A 13,504-nucleotide genomic window follows, 5' to 3' on the forward strand; every position below is an offset into this window, starting at 1 on the left:
CCTCCACCAGCAATAACAGCTTCTCCCCCTTACCTCCTGGTCCTGTGCCTCCACCAGCAATAACAGCTTCTCCCCCTTACCTCCTGGTCCTGTGCCTCCACCAGCAGCAATAATGTAACAGCAGCCTCAGAGCTGACAGCATTAAATATGGCTTTATGTCAGCTGCAGCCACTCTCCTCTGCTCCCACGCTCATCCTCACATATACTAAGGGGGAAACCCACACATGACAGGCTATAGGCACCGGTATATATACTAGAAGTCACATTAATGCCATAATAAAGCTTACTGGTATCCTTTGTATGAGCAGAAGCAGCAACAACCTGCAGCCTCCTATCCTGTCCTGAGCCCTAGATCCACTGACTGAGTGTGTGTCTGGGAGTAACTTCCTCTCAGAGCTGGGTGGGACTAATTATTTACCCCTTCACTGCCACCTCCAATGTATAATAATCCCATTATCCCTGCAACAAAAGAGAACTCAGCACCAACACAATAGTACATATATTCTGGGTGTAACCCAGCCAAGGGCTCAGCATATTCCAGCATCATTTGTCATATGTGGTAAAAATATATATACAGTATATATATATATGTATATATATATATATATATATATATATATATATATAACACATTAGCAGACTTGCAGCACAACTGTAGGTAACCATAGGAGTGCAGTGGCACATATGGAGTAATGTAAAGAAATTAGTCCAGAGCCAGCACATCCATATCAAGAAGAGTATTTTTATAAAGTCCAAAAAGACATCATAGTAGCAGCAACATATCCATATAAAAGTGTGTTATCAGCATATAGAACAGCAATATTCCAGTGTATACTCATCATGAGCAAAGTGCAGTGCCAGTAGTCATCACCAAATGACTGACTCAACGGCCGTTTCGGTGTACCACAACCACCTTCGTCAGAAGCCCAAGTCATAATTCTATGGATGTGGATGTGCTGGCTCTGGACTAATTTCCTTATATATATATAATTTATACCATGAAACATTTCTGGAGGCGGTGATGCCTCCTAGGGGCAGGCGTAGGATTTCTACGGATGATGGTTTTCAAATTTTCAATCAGAACAAAGCAAAACGATAGAAGAAGCTGATGCAAAGGCTTTTCATTAAAAAAAAATAAAAAATAGCTTTACTGTAAACACGTACGGTTTAGTCGCAATGTGTTGACCAATCGCAGTGTAAGATGTTAACTAGTAAGAGAAGATGGAGAGTATTAAAGCTGGCCACACACTGCACGATAATCGGGTTAACTAGTCGACCACACGACTGGTTTGAGGGATTATTGTCCAGCAGGAGAAATGCATTATTGCGGTACTTATCGTGCAGCTAAAACTCAAGTAAGAGATTTAAAATGTCAATAAGAAGACAGGAGTAAGGGGAAACTTGCAGGAGTCTTCGGCACAATATGGGAAGGTGGCAAACCTTCAAATGAGGGAAAGTAATATAAAAAGGTGCGTGCTGCAGCATCAAAGTCCTGCGTTCACCAGAAGGCGTGTAAGCAGACCTGTTGATGCCATGTCCGCACTGGACAGACCGTAGACACACTTTTGAGTTGTATTTGACCCGTCCAGCATACACTGAGCATCGATTATGCAGCTAGAGAGCAATAGATAGATAAGGGTTTTCATATCTAGTTTCTCCCTTTAGCGTATGGTGTTGGCAGTGAGCTGGCGTTGGCAATGTACTGTGCCCAGACATGTGACGAGTCTGTGAGGACAGAACCTTATCATGGTTTATTACCCAAGCAAATATGAGTAAGTAGCCTTATGATTGTGAAATTAATCACTCTGCTACTTATTTCCCCAGTGCATTCATAGCTGTCCAATACTTTCCATAAGTCACACTTGCTGCAATATCACACCCAACAATCATCTGTAATGTTTCCATCATTAGGTCTGCAAATTTCAGACAGTTCCACTGATATATAGAGATTTTTATTATCCAAAATAGTCCTGTAAATGGTTCCTTTAATCAAAATGAACCTTCATTACAGCTGCTCTCTCCCAAACATGGACAAGGATCAAAGCTACCACATAAATCGCATAAAAGCCAATGTTCTTCTTTCGTCAGGACAGTCCCGATTTGAGGGCTCTGTCCCGTCTTATCAAATTGCACTGCATGTCCCGATGGGCCTGGAAGATTCGGAGGTATGTTCTGTTCCCAGCTGCTCTGCCTAACAGAGGATGGGTACTGCACTAATCTTCTGTGCCTTCAAGCATTAGGGGAACGGGATTGGCAGCCATGGTAGAATTGGCACCCTTGTGTTCCCAATCCCACCGTGGCAAGTGTTGGGAGGTATGATATTGTACTATGATCAGGGCTGCCATCAGAAATCGTGGGGCCCGGTACTGACAAAATAGGCAGGGCCCCCCTGGGGGATGGTGCAGAGGTGGGCGGAGCTGTGTATAATGTGGGTGGAGTTACACTGGGGGGTGGGACGTCAATTGGTGATTAAACCAATTTTAAAATTCTCAAAGTTTGGGGTCGGGAAGGAAGGATGGACATGGGGACACACGGCTGGGAAGCCTGGACTGGGAGGGCACAGAAAAGGCTGAACTGGGGGTGCACAGAGCAGGAAAGGCTGGACCTTAATTGGTGGGCACAGGGCAGGGAAAGATGGCTGGACTAGAGGGGGGCAAGGCGGGGAAGGCTAGGTGTACTAGTGGGGAGGAACAGGGGGGGACTGGGAAGGGGGGGACAAGGCAAAAAAGACTGGCTGGATTAGAGGGCACAGGGCAGGGAACGATGGCTGGTTTAGGGTGAGCACAGGGCAGGGAAGGCTGGCTGGACTGGGGGGGGGCACAAGGCAGAAAAGGCTGTCTGGACAAGGGGAGCACAGGGCAGGCGAAGGCTGGCTGGAGTAGGGGGTTTGGGTAGAGAAGGCTAGCTGCACTAGGTGGAGGGGCATACGGCAGGGACTCTGAGTCCTACCTTGCTTCTCAGCGTCAGTGGGCCCGGCCCCGGGAGACAGCGGTGCAGATATACAGCAGCCTGGGAGAGACAGCGCAGCGCTGCCGGCGGTATTTCAAATATGGCGTTGGCCGCGAGCCAATCACAGCTCGCGTACCAGCAGCCAATCAGGAGCAGCCATTGAGGCCACTCCTGATTGGCCGCCGGTCCGCGAGCTGTAATGCTCGCGGATTGTGACATGTTTCAAATCCCGCCGCCAGCGCTGCGCTGTCTCTCCCAGGCTGCCGAAGCCTGATTCATATTATCTGCCCTGCTGTCACCGGGCCCCCGCTCTGTCCGGGCCCGGGACTCCAGGCCCGGCAGACCCCCCCTGATGGCGGCCCTGACTATGATGTAAGGAGGCATCAGATCTAGGAGAAATCATTATAGTAAGCCACAGTAGATCAAATGCAAGAAGGTTTTGGACATGCTGCCTAAAAAGGCAAAAAGTACTGTCAACATGCTTAAAGTCAGTTTCATTTAGTACAGTTGTAAGTCCATATATTTTATAGATCCAAAGCTTTCTTGCATTTGTAGTGTCTCTGATGATTTCTCCTAGTGCCTATCCCTCCTTTAATGTATGGACATTATATGCTGCCTGTGTACATATCTTATTAATGTGTCTCTGTTTATAGGCAAGAAGTACTTTTAAGAAATCGCACATTCCAACGACACACCCAAACGTCGAATCTCTTCAAGCTTGGTGTGGGAGGATAGATTTCCAAGATGATTTATCTACAATCCTGTTAACAAATAGGCTACTACAAGGTGCAAGGTGCAAGTTAATATAACTTGGCTTCTCTATTATTTATACACACATCTGAAGCTTGAGATTGCTCCAGTCTAGATTTGCCTCCCTCCCCCCACCCACTAATATATGTTTTTAAGCAGGGACCTAGCATTTGACTGCACCAGGCATAATCTAAAGTAAGCCCTATTTATATTGTTAGTGTCAGTTTATTTGGGGTGAGCGTTTGGGCGTGGGGCCCCCTGAACTGTTCTGGCTGGGCCTCTTCAGGGCATCACCACTTAATACACATAGGGCTCTGTTTACTACAATCCGCATTTGTAATGCAGATTGTAGTGTGATATTACCGACTGAATTCAGACAGTATCACAGGGATTTACTACAAATCCCTTGCAGGGACAGAGCTTGTGAGAAAGCTCTGTCCCTGCAAATCCCATTCGCACACTAGTCACGGTATTTTTGCAAAAAATACCGTGACTAGTGCCCCGCACATGTGCCGACCGGCCGCCGCTGCTACCCCCCAGCGCTAAGACCCACCCCTGTCATTAAGCCCCGCCCCCACGATCGCGACCCCCCCCTCTCTTTTAACTACATTTACCTGCGTGATCCGGGCTCCAGTGATGTCTTCCATGTCCTCCGGTCAGGTGATATCCCATACTGCACTGGGACCCAATCACCTGATGACTGGGCCGCAGTGCAGCATGGGAGACCAGCTGACCGGAGGGGAGACATCACCGAAGCCCCGGTCACCGTTCCCTGGAGTCAGGTAAGTTCATTCTTTTTTACTTTTTTGTTTTACTCTTTTTTCACAGTGTATCAGCATGTGGTCTGTTTAGACCACACAGCTGATTACTGGGGCTGGCTCTGGGCTCTGCTCTCCCTGTTAGAGCAGAGCAGGAGTCTGGTAACTGGGGGAGACCCTGGATAACGCCATCTCCAGGTGGCGTTATTATCACAGGGCTTTCTCCGGTACTTTTTTACAATTTATTTTTAGTAACTTCGGTCGGATCACATTTCCCATTACAATTATTGGAAATGCGATCTGCTTACTAAAAATAAGTGATACTTAGGGGTTGGAGCAATTGCCCTGTAGTAACTTTAGGTGAAACTAAAATAATGTGAAAAAGGTGTGAAAACACCCTTTTTCACTTTATTTTAGTAAAAATAATGTTAATAAATAGAGCCCATAGTCACTTTGTATATCACCTTCATGCTTGTTTATCATTCATGTATTTTCACATATTTTACCTTTATTATTATTTTAACACTTATTAGCTACTTTTACACATCTGATACTTTATAACACTTCACTGTCCCCCTTTTTTTCGGGTGATGCCCTGGGGAGGTCTTTGGCTGGGCTGTCTTTTGGGGTGCCCTGCGTCCCGGATGTGAACCCCAGAATGTTAGGGACCTGCTCAATGAGGTGACCTTGACCCTGGTGGGCATTCCTGTATCATTGGCCATTGATATGCTAACTACCTCTGATATTATATTTAATACATTTAATGTGAATAGTAATGATCGCATATTGCATCTACAACTAATTTTTTTGTGTATGTTACTTTAAAATCTCAGCATGATGACACCTTTCATTACTATTAGGGTGCGCAGTCTAAAGCCCCTCCCTTCTCTATCAAACACCAGCTTTTAAAGCCAGCACTCACTACCTGATCACCTGACGTGACCTTAACGCAGTTTTATTGTATTTTACCAGGCAAATTGAAAAGCATTCCTCATAAGTGCAGGCAAGGAGGAACCTCAGGACAAATTTGGGGTTCCGAGCTAAAATCCTACCCAAATTGGCCACCAGTCCCACATCGCCTGATATACACAATTTACTAAGAGCTCTATATCATTTATTTTACATAAATCCCCCTTCTTGCCACACACCCACCCACATTCATACAGTCGGTTCTGTGGTCTCCCATCCTCCTGACCCAATAGTGGAAAGGCTGCACCTTTCTGCACAGAGGAACAGGAGCCCTCAAATCCGGATTGTCCCTCCTTTTCAAGGTGAATTGGGAGGTATGCAAGATGGGTGTATTATGCTTACTTATCAGAGATATGCTGAGAGGTGGGTGGCAGAGGGGGAGAAGAGGGGTAGCGAACAGTCAAGGGCCACTTACTGCTGCCCGCTGTGTATAAACAAGCTCATTATCATTATCCAAACAGAATATAAACACTACTTAAACATTTGCTTTCCTTATGAAACACACACACACAAAAAACCTACAAACCAATGTGAAAGAATTTATCTTAAGCCGCGTATCCATGTGCCAATTAAACAGAGCGATTGAATGATTACAACATCGTTATCGTTCAATCGCTCATTAATCGTGCACAAATTGGGCATGATAATGACGGAAACGCCCAGCGATGCGCACTGCCGCTGGTCGTTTCCGACATCAATCATCGCCTGAACATGCCGGTTCATCTGCCGATAACGACAGATTGGGCATGTTCAGGGATGAGGGAGGGTGCCTACACTGAACGATATATCGTTCAGCATGGGCACCTACAGGATGAGGAATGACTGAGTGATTATGATGTCGTAATCGTTCAGACGTTCCTCAGTCGCCAAGTGGATACTCGGCTTAAACATCCTCATTCTACTGCTATAATAGATATAACTTCACTGTACACACATATATATACGCACATACATACACAGTACACACACACACAAAATATCAATAGCAAATTGTAGACCTTACTACACGCTGTACTGTGATTGAGCTGCCTAATATATGGCCAGCCCCAGAATACTACAGGCATTTTCTGAAAAGTATCAGTGTGTTTCCATCAAAGAGTAGATCATACAAACTTCTTTGTGACTCATTCACATTTGCATGTAAGGCAATTTAATGGCACGCCTATCAGATGTAGCAGTACACTGTTAATTTTACCATGGTGTTTCTTTCACAATCCCCCTGAATGCGTTTTCAAAAGCAGGCAAGTATGACACATATATATATATATATATATATATATATATATATATATATATAAATCACAGGGGCTCTGCACTCACCATAATAACTAATAATAATAAACAGTGGGGTTTTAGTTCATGAATTGATCAATGCATTTAAGCTTGCAGCCCATCGTCACGGGACCCCACTTTACTGCAAGTCCCTACTCTATTGCTCAGAATTATAACATGGACATAGCCATCACATTAGTGTTAAACTTAGGGGATTTCTATTTAAACAATGTGGTCACATACCATGTTGCACCCCAAATCTAGGAATGGTGAGTGCCGTGGATTAGTGCTTTTATATATATCTGTATATATACTTTTTCAAAAATATCTGCTGCCCACTATATATATTTTATACATACACACACAATGAATATGGAACACTTACAGCCTCGACAACTTTGGGATCCGACTCTCTCGGTTCCTGGGCACAAATGGAATCTTTCACGCTGTGCAGCAGATAAATGACACAGTACACACCCATCTCTTAGCAGACAATCTAGCGCCACCTGCTGATACTGGTTTTAAGGAGGATCTGTCACCAGGCTCTCTGATGTTATATTTGCCTTACTCAAGAGGTGGATTCCCCAGAAATACATTAAGCTTTTGCTTTACTGGGAAGGCTTCCTTAAAAAAAGGAGACACCTGCCAGTGTAGCAGACGTCTACATTTGGTTCAGTCAGTGGCTTCTCACAAATCCTGGATCTTCTCTGCCTACCGCCCCGGGGGTAACGGGAAGTCTCACAATATTACAGGAGTCATCCGGAGATTACAAGGCAAGTATGCAGGGCCGGTGCGACCATCAGGCAGCTTTAGGCGGCTGCCTAAGGGCACCGGCTGCTGACGGGCGCCGTTCAGGTCGCCAGCACAAAAATGAAAGAAGTTTCTGAAAGAGACATCCAATTGCTACTTAGTAGTGACTGCACAAGCAGATTATATAGACAGCTGCTGCATCTGTACTGTTCCCTCTGCTCTTCTATTCATGTATACCATGCCTGGCTGGTTTAGTATTGCAGGCCGGTAGCTGTGTCCGTCCTCTTCCCCTCTCCCGTCTTGGAAAGTACACAGGTGACCTGAGGTATTTCTAAGCTTTTGTGGTCTATCAGCCCAAACTACAGTCAGACACTATCTGGGGCAGCTCACACATCGTGTGGATTAGTATTATTACGGAAGTCACATTGAACATCGGATGGATCATAACTTCATGATCAATCTAATATTCAGTATGAACTAGGGGTGAGCGGGTTCGGATTTCTGAAATCCGAGCCCACCCTATCCGAGGCAGATCCGAGTCAGGCTCGACTTTTCCCGCCTGACTCGGATCTGAAATCGAGGCAAAACGTCATCATCCCGCCTTCCGGGTCTCGCGGGTTTTGGATCCTATATAAGGTACCCGCGTCGGCGCCATTTTCTCACTCGGCTGTGGACAGTGAAGAGGGAGGGTGGGAGTTAGGGCTGGCTGGGCTGTGTAGTGTAGTGTAGTGCAGTGTAGAGTTGTGCTGCGCTGTGCTGCTGTTGTCCATAGGGGCTGTGTCCACTACTTCAAAGTCCATAGGGGCTGGCTGGACTGTGTTGTGCAGTCAGTTGTCCATAGGGGCTGTATCCACTCCAAAGTCCTGTGCAGTGTCCCAGTCCTAAAGGGGTGCTGTAGTGTTGTCCAGGGGGTGCTCTGTCTGTCAGGGGTGCTCCCCCCAAGTGCAAAAAAAATAAATATTTTTTCTGTTTGTGAATTGTGTGCACTGTGGCTGCACGTGCATCAACAAAGGAGCAGCGCCAAGCGTGCGCCTGTGTCCCATAAGTAAAGGGCCGGCTGGCTTGACCGTTAAAGGGTGCTGTAATCCCCAAAGTACACTCCAAACAAAATAAAAAAATATTTTCTGTGTTTGTGACTTGTGTGCACTGTGGCTGCACGTGCATCAACAAAGGAGCAGCGCCAAACGTGCGCCTGTGTCCCATAAGTAAAGGGCCGGCTGGCTCATTTCTTAAAGGGTGGTGTAACCCACAAAGTGCACTACTCTCCAGCAAAAATAAAAAAATATTTTCTGTGTTTGTGTGCGCCTTAGCCGCACGTATATATCAATATAACATAAATGGAGGACCAAACTTTCTCCGATAAAAATAAAATAGGGAAAGATCAAGAACCACTTCCTCCTAGTGCTATTGCTGCTGCTGGGAGTTGTTCATCATCCCAGAGAGGAAGTAGGAACACCACTACTTTTACTAAACAATTGACCCTCCAACAGTCCCTAGCGAGGAGGATGAAGTACGACAGCAGTCATCCTGAAGCAAAACGTATAACTGAGGCCTTGACTGCTATGTTGGTGTTAGACGTGCGTCCGGTATCCGCCATTAGTGCAGTGGGATTTAGACAATTGATGGAGGTAGTGTGTCCCCGGTTCCAAATCCCATCTAGATTCCACCTGCATCCTCAAAGCAGCAGCGACAAGCGTGCGTCTGTCTGTTAAAGGGTGGTGTAACCCTCAAAGTGCGCTCCACAAACAATAAAAAAATTCTTCTTTTTTTTTCTGTCTTTGTGAATTGTGTGGGCTGTAGCCGCACCTGCATCCTCAAAGCAGCAGCGACAAGCGTGCGTCTGTCTGTTAATGGATTACATCGGTAACAGCATCCAAGTAGGCATGTCAGACAGTCCGTACATGTACTGGCAGGAAAAAGAGGCAATTTGGAGGCCCCTGTACAAACTGGCTTTATTTTACCTGAGTTGCCCCCCCTCCAGTGTGCACTCCGAAAGAGTGTTTAGTGCAGCCGGGAACCTTGTCAGCGAAAGGCGTAGGAGGTTGCTTCCACAAAATGTGGAGAAGATGATGTTCATAAAATGAATTATCAACTCTTCCAGGGAGACCAGCCTCCAGAACGTACAGAGGAACCTGTGGTGGTGGATTCCAGCGGGGACGAGTTAATACTCTGTGAGGATGAGGATGTACACAACACTGAAGAGGGTGAGGAATCGGTGGATGAGGAGGATGAGGACGACATCTTGCCTGCGTAGAGCCAGTTTGTGCAGGGACAGATTAATTGCCAGCTTGTTTTGTGGGGGCCCAAACGAAACAATAATTTCAGCCACAGTCGTGTGGCAGACCCTGGCGCTGAAATGATGGCTTTGTTAAAGTGTGCATGTCCTGTTTATACAACATAAGGGTTGGCGGGAGGGCCCAAGGACAATTCCATCTTGCATCTCTTTTTTTTCTTTGCATTATGTTCTGTTTGGAGCCTAGTTTTTCAAACTGCCATCCTGTCTGCCACTGCAGTGTCACGCCTAGATGGGTCACGTGTTTGTGCCGCCCACTCGTATCTCTTAGCATAGTCATCCAGCTGCCTCGGTGCAACCTTTTGGACATAAAAACACTATTGTGAGGTGTTCAGAATAGACTGGAAATGAGTGGAAATTAAGGTCATTGAGGTTAATAATAGCATAGGAGCAGAAAACCCCACAAATTCTGTGATTTTAGCTGTTTTTATGCTTTTTAAAAAAAAAAATACAGATCCAAAACCCAAAACACGGAAGGGTGGTTTTGGCAAAACCAATCCAGATCCAGGTTTAGCCTACTTACCTTGTCCTGTTGGGATTTCGGCTTATCGAGCATCCGATGTCGGGATTTCCCAATTGTACAGTGCAATGGAACACGTATGCTGGTGCTGTGTAAGCAACTGATACTAAATAAATATCTCTATTCAGAAACGCTGCTCTGCTAAGTTATAAACGTGTAGCCCCAGTTTCCAGTTTATACCGACTCTCTTCTTTCTATGAGGCCTCATTCACAGAGATGTACGCTATGTCCGTGACTTCACAGTTGAGCGATAATCAGCAATCTGCATCCGAGTCGCACGGCGCATTACTGTAGCCGCTCGCAATGTGATTGACAGTTCCTGAGCATCTGTGAGAGGTTACGGGGAGTGGCGGCAAAGAAAGCAGGCGTGTCACGACCATTCTAGGGGGCGTGTCACTGCCTGCGTCTGCGATTCCGTAAGCAGTGAAAGTGGCTCAGGCGTCTCAGTATACGACCCCATTCTGTATGACCATGGGGCATTTGTACGCTGATGCTGGGATATACAAAGCCGCTGGTGGGCGTCTCAATACATTCCTCGGCGTCTGTGACATTTGTACACAGACGCAGCAGCATAGTTGCCATCTTTCTGGCTGCCCCCTCCGGGAGAGGGCAGCCAGGTTCGCGCAGCAGGGGGCGTGGCGGCGGCATAGGTGGGCGGTGCAGGGGTGCGTTTGCGTCATTATGGCCCCGCTTCTGCTATACAATGCCGAGATTATTGGCATTATAAAGCAGAGGGCGGGGCTATGATGACATAATTCAGTGCATATCGCGCCATGCCCCCCAGGTCCGCCCTCTTTTACCAGGTAAGAAGTGCAGGGTGAAGTGTAGGGGGGAGGGAAGGCAGCCAGTCCAAGAGGCTTGCCCTCTCTTGCGGGCGGCCGGGAGTGCCACCCGATTTTCCGGAGCCTTCCGACCATTCTGGGAGAGTAGGTAAGCATGCATTAGCGTACAATTCATAATCAGGCCCACAGTCAAGTCCCTACAGTAATAGCAGCACTGCCTGACTCTGGACCTGATTCAGACCCGGTCGCAAGCGCTGAGCGCTCGCAACCGGGTCATTGCAGGCCCACAGTGCATGCACACGACGGAGCCGGCTCCGTCGTGCACATGCGCGAGACCTGGCTAGCGACGGGCAATCCGTCGCTCCGGGTCTCGCACCAAAGGGGGCGTGCTGTCGATGTTGAGTGACAGCACGCTCCCTTTGTTGGGCGGGCCGGGGGAGTGGCTGCCCAAACGGAGGTGTTCCCATGCCAACGCCTGCCGTTTGGGTGGCGGCCCCACTGACATCACAAGTGATGACGGTGGGAGAGCTTTCGGCTCTGTAAGAGCCGAAAGCTCTCTGGGGCTTGCGGCCATGAGACCCTACCACAAGGATCTCGTCGCAAGCCCAATGGTCGCGATGGTCTTGACCATCGCGACCATCATCCTGGCCGCTCGCATTAGCTGTGGGTGGTGGGTGGTAACCCACAGCTATGCGAGCGGCCAAGTGGCCGCTCCAAAAAAAAAAAAAGCCCGGCCCTGATTCAGAGCAAGCGCTCTGTCAGAGCGAGCGGCTCTGAATCAGGCCCTCTGTCCCCTCTTACACAAATAGTTATTTGCTGCAGTGACTAGAGATGAGTCACAGCGTTACTGACCAGAGGGGTGGGGGTTAGTTCTGCAGGAAATGATATCACTGATGCTGCACAAAGATATACCTGGAAATAAATAGCATGACAGTCCACAGGGGGTGAAAGTTCAGTCAGTCCATTCAGAGGCTTGGGAAAACAATGAATGTAAATGAAGTTTCACAGTACACACAATGGCTCAGATTATGTTGCTCTACTAACACTGGTTGCTTTACAATAAGTGCATGACATTTGCCCTTGCAAAGAAGACTTGTGGCCTGAGCATGGGGCACACAGTGCGGCCTGATTCAGACCTGGTCGTTATGAGCGTACGCTCGCTCGATGCGTATGCAAATATTTGAAAGTGACGCAGCGGGGAGCGATCGCTCGCCAAGGCATAAGCACTCCCATCTTACCTGTACGAGAGTTCGCTTTGTGTATGCAGACTCCCCTTAGCGAATGCAGAGACGCCCACTGCCCCACGTCATCTCCTGGAAGTTTGTGAAAACATTGCGCGGAAAACAGAGTAAAAAAAATGGCTGGTGACGTGTACTATGACGCTGCCTGTTAATTATGCACGCCTCTAAAACGGCGTTGAAACACTCGGGCACGCCTGCATTCGCACTTCCACTCCCCCATTTTTACTGGACTGCCCCTGTCACCATCCACAAACGGCCTCTCCTGTCACTCACTCTGCTGGGCTGGCTTTGCTGTGCGAGCGAGGGATCTGCGAACGCACTGTGTAGTTTGCGCATGCGCACTGCGATGCATACGCATGCGCAGATTAGCAACCATCGGCAATAGCGAGCGCACGGCGGATAGCGTCCGGGTCTGAATCAGGCCCAGTGTACGCTCTAAGGTGCAGCTGAGATCGGGTCAGACACTATCAGAAATGGAAAAGTCGTAGACAGTCCAGCGCCAAGAGACGCTGCTGCGTGCAGTTTTGTGTGCAATTCAGAATCAGGCCCATTGTAAGCAACCCACTTAGATAGTTGTAATCAGACTCCAGATAGAAATGTTCAATGCTGGATTAAGAAGATTAGTTTATGTTTGTTCTGTGGGTCTCATTCAGACCCGCTTGCGAGCGCTGTAAGCTCGCAAGTGGGTCGATGTTGCCCAAATGCACATGCGCACGACGGAGGCACCTCCGTCGTGCGCATGCGCGAGACCCGGCGAGCGACGGGGAAGCCGTCGCTCGGGGTCTCGCACCAAAGGGGGCGTGCTGTCGATGGTGATTGACAGCATGCCCCCTTTGGTGGGCGTGCCGGGGGCGTGGCTGCCCAGACGGAGGCGTTCCCATGGGAATGCCTACCGTCTGGGTCCGGCCCCACTGACATCACTAGTGATGTCAGTGGGAGTGTTTTTGGCTCTGATAGACCACAAGGGTCTCGTCGCAAGCCCGATGGTCGTGATGGTCTTGACCATCGCAACCATCTTTTTGGCCGCTCGCATAAGCTGTGGGTGGTCACCCACAGCTATGCGAGCGGCCAGGAGGCCGCTCCAATTTTAGGTAGGCCAGCCCTGATTCAGAGCGAGCGCTCTGGTCAGAGCGTCCGGCTCTGAACCAGGCCCTCTGTTTAATCTAAATCAAAGCCTTGGGTTCGATACCCACCAAGGCCCTATCTGTGTGTCGTTTGTA

At 48.1% G+C, this 13,504-nt stretch overlaps 1 protein-coding gene across 2 annotated transcripts in view; it reads right to left on the minus strand.

Annotated features, from left to right (window-relative positions):
* Positions 1–7,160, minus strand: part of CD59 (CD59 molecule (CD59 blood group)) — a 36,345-nt gene extending 29,185 nt beyond the window's left edge. The window contains exon 1 of one of the 2 annotated variants that reach the window (XM_088452614.1): positions 7,084–7,160. The gene's annotated coding sequence lies outside the window, so the exon portion shown is untranslated. Of the gene's footprint in view, positions 1–287; positions 391–7,083 lie in introns of those variants that run through there. The other variant, XM_088452613.1, reaches the window with a different exon arrangement.
* Positions 7,161–13,504: the final 6,344 nt, after the last annotated feature.

The sequence above is a fragment of the Taudactylus pleione genome, unplaced genomic scaffold, assembly GCF_031769625.1.
Source record: "Taudactylus pleione unplaced genomic scaffold, aTauple2 ptg000555l, whole genome shotgun sequence".
Classification (NCBI taxonomy): Eukaryota; Metazoa; Chordata; class Amphibia; order Anura; family Myobatrachidae; genus Taudactylus; species Taudactylus pleione.